The following is a 3,379-nucleotide window of genomic DNA, read 5'->3' on the forward strand; positions in this document are numbered from 1 at the left end:
ATGTAATAATTATGGTGAGTATGAGTTTTTTTTTTCGTAAAAGAAGGTATGGAATCATCTATTTATTTATTTTTAGGTTTTGAAATCATTTCGAAGGACGATTGTCGTGATTAATTTAATTAAAAAATTATATTAGATATGAATTAAATAAATAAATTTTCAAATCTCAAAATTAGTGTTTAATTTTTATATTATGGATCCGATTGAGTTTTTTATCGTAATTTAAATATTTAGTTTTCGATTTTTGTCTGTTTTTAATATTTTTAATCCATAGGCGTACAAAGTAAAAATTTTTTTAATTACAAATTTTAATTTCAACTTTCACCCTGTATAATTTCTACTAATACGAAATTGGAAAAATAAAATTAAGATAAATATTTAGATCCGTCTTTTCTCTATCTAATGCTGTGGTTTTTGACATTTCTAACTTCAATAGTTTTGGAGTTATAGGAAGTTATATAAAAGTATGTCGAATTTTTTTTGTTTAAATTATTGAAATTTTATAGAAAATGTGACAAAAAAATCATAATAATGTGAACTAATATATAAAATGAAAATTTCGTTTTCGATTTTTATCTATTTTCAATATTTTTAATCCATAGGCGTACAAAGTAAAAATTTTTTTAATTACAAATTTTAATTTCAACTTTCACCCTGTATAATTTCTACTAATACGAAATTGGAAAAATAAAATTAAGATAAATATTTAGATCCGTCTTTTCTCTATCTAATGCTGTGGTTTTGACATTTCTAACTTCAATAGTTTTGGAGTTATAGGAAGTTATATAAAAGTATGTCGAATTTTTTTTGTTTAAATTATTGAAATTTTATAGAAAATGTGACAAAAAAATCATAATAATGTGAACTAATATATAAAATGAAAATTTCGTTTTCGATTTTTATCTATTTTCAATATTTTTAATCCATAGGCGTACAAAGTAAAAATTTTTTTAATTACAAATTTTAATTTCAACTTTCACCCTGTATAATTTCTACTAATACGAAATTGGAAAAATAAAATTAAGATAAATATTTAGATCCGTCTTTTCTCTATCTAATGCTGTGGTTTTTGACATTTCTAACTTCAATAGTTTTGGAGTTATAGGAAGTTATATAAAAGTATGTCGAATTTTTTTTGTTTAAATTATTGAAATTTTATAGAAAATGTGACAAAAAAATCATAATAATGTGAACTAATATATAAAATGAAAATTTCGTTTTCGATTTTTATCTATTTTCAATATTTTTAATCCATAGGCGTACAAAGTAAAAATTTTTTTAATTACAAATTTTAATTTCAACTTTCACCCTGTATAATTTGTAGTATTACGAAATTGGAAAGATAAAATTAAGATAAATATTTAGATCCGTCTTTTCTCTATCTAATGCTGTGGTTTTGACATTTCTAACTTCAATAGTTTTGGAGTTATAGGAAGTTATATAAAAGTATGTCGAATTTTTTTTGTTTAAATTATTGAAATTTTATAGAAAATGTGACAAAAAAATCATAATAATGTGAACTAATATATAAAATGAAAATTTCGTTTTCGATTTTTATCTATTTTCAATATTTTTAATCCATAGGCGTACAAAGTAAAAATTTTTTTAATTACAAATTTTAATTTCAACTTTCACCCTGTATAATTTGTAGTATTACGAAATTGGAAAAATAAAACTAAGATAAATATTTAGATCCGTCTTTTCTCTATCTAATGCTGTGGTTTTGACATTTCTAACTTCAATTGTTTTGGAGTTATAGGAAGTTATATAAAAGTATGTCGAATTTTTTTTGTTTAAATTATTGAAATTTTATAGAAAATGTGACAAAAAAATCATAATAATGTGAACTAATATATAAAATGAAAATTTCGTTTTCGATTTTTATCTATTTTCAATATTTTTAATCCATAGGCGTACAAAGTAAAAATTTTTTTAATTACAAATTTTAATTTCAACTTTCACCCTGTATAATTTGTAGTATTACGAAATTGGAAAAATAAAATTAAGATAAATATTTAGATCCGTCTTTTCTCTATCTAATGCTGTGGTTTTGACATTTCTAACTTCAATATTTTTGGAGTTATCGGAAGTTATATAAAAGTATGTCGATATATTTTTTTGGAAATTATTGAAAATTTATAGAAAATGTGACAAAAAAATCATAATAATGTGAACTAATATATTAAATGGAAATTTCGTTTTCGATTTTTATCTATTTTTAATATTTTTAATCCATAGACGTACAAAGTAAAAATTTTTTGAATGAAAAATTTTAATCTCAACTTTCACCCTGTATAATTTCCAGTATTACGAAATTAGGGAAACCAAATTTAAATGAATATTTAGATCCGTCTTTTCTCTATCTAACGCTGTAGTTTTGCCATTTCTAACTTCAATAGTTTTGGAGTTATCAGAAGTTATATAAAAGTATGTCGAATTTATTTTTTCAAAATTATAGAATAACTTCTAGGATATTTATATTGAGACATTCTGTATAGGCAAATTGCACTAATGAAGGTTACGAGAACTTTCATTATAACTGACTTATTAGGGGATATGGTGCGCCGTTCGAATCCTGCGTTGGAATCCTGCGACTACAACGATAGATCCTGCACGTATTCCAACCAATAGTAAACGTCGTCTACGAAGCGCCCGCATTTGTAGAGATGGGAAATCATTTTATAAGAAAAAAAAAACTGTACAGAGAACGATTATTTGTGTGTGGAAACTATTTTCAAAATCTTAGGTCCACCACTACACTTTCAAACGACCTCTAAACCTCTATAAGACGATTTCTGATCTTTGGAGCTCCTATAAAACGGTTTCTGATCTTTAGAGCTCATTTCGAATTACATTAATACGTTTTCTGATCTTTACAGCGCACTTCGAGCTCTTTTAAAACGGCTTCTGATCTTTAGAGCTCATTTCGAATTACATTAATACGTTTTCTGATCTTTAGAGCTCCTATAAAACGACTTCTGATCTTTACAGCGCACTTCGAGCTCTTTTAAAACGGCTTCTGATCTTTAGAGCTCATTTCGAATTACATTAATACGTTTTCTGATCTTTAGAGCTCCTATAAAACGGTTTCTGATCTTTAGAGCTCATTTCGAATTACATTAATACGTTATCTGATCTTTAGAGCGCATTTCGAGCTCCTATAAAACGGCTTCTGATCTTTAGAACCCACTTGAAGCTTCCGTAAGACAATTTTTGAGTTTAAGAGCTCATTTTGAATTAATTTAATACGGTCCCCACCCCGAAACGTGCAAAAAAACCGATCAGAATATCCCGCTTTCTGAGAGTTCTAATGTAACCGTTACATGAACGGGATAACGGACCGTTCCCATCTCAATACGTTTCAGTGTGTTCGATTCTG

This window comes from Diorhabda sublineata, chromosome 8, assembly GCF_026230105.1.
Source record: "Diorhabda sublineata isolate icDioSubl1.1 chromosome 8, icDioSubl1.1, whole genome shotgun sequence".
NCBI lineage: Eukaryota > Metazoa > Arthropoda > Insecta > Coleoptera > Chrysomelidae > Diorhabda > Diorhabda sublineata.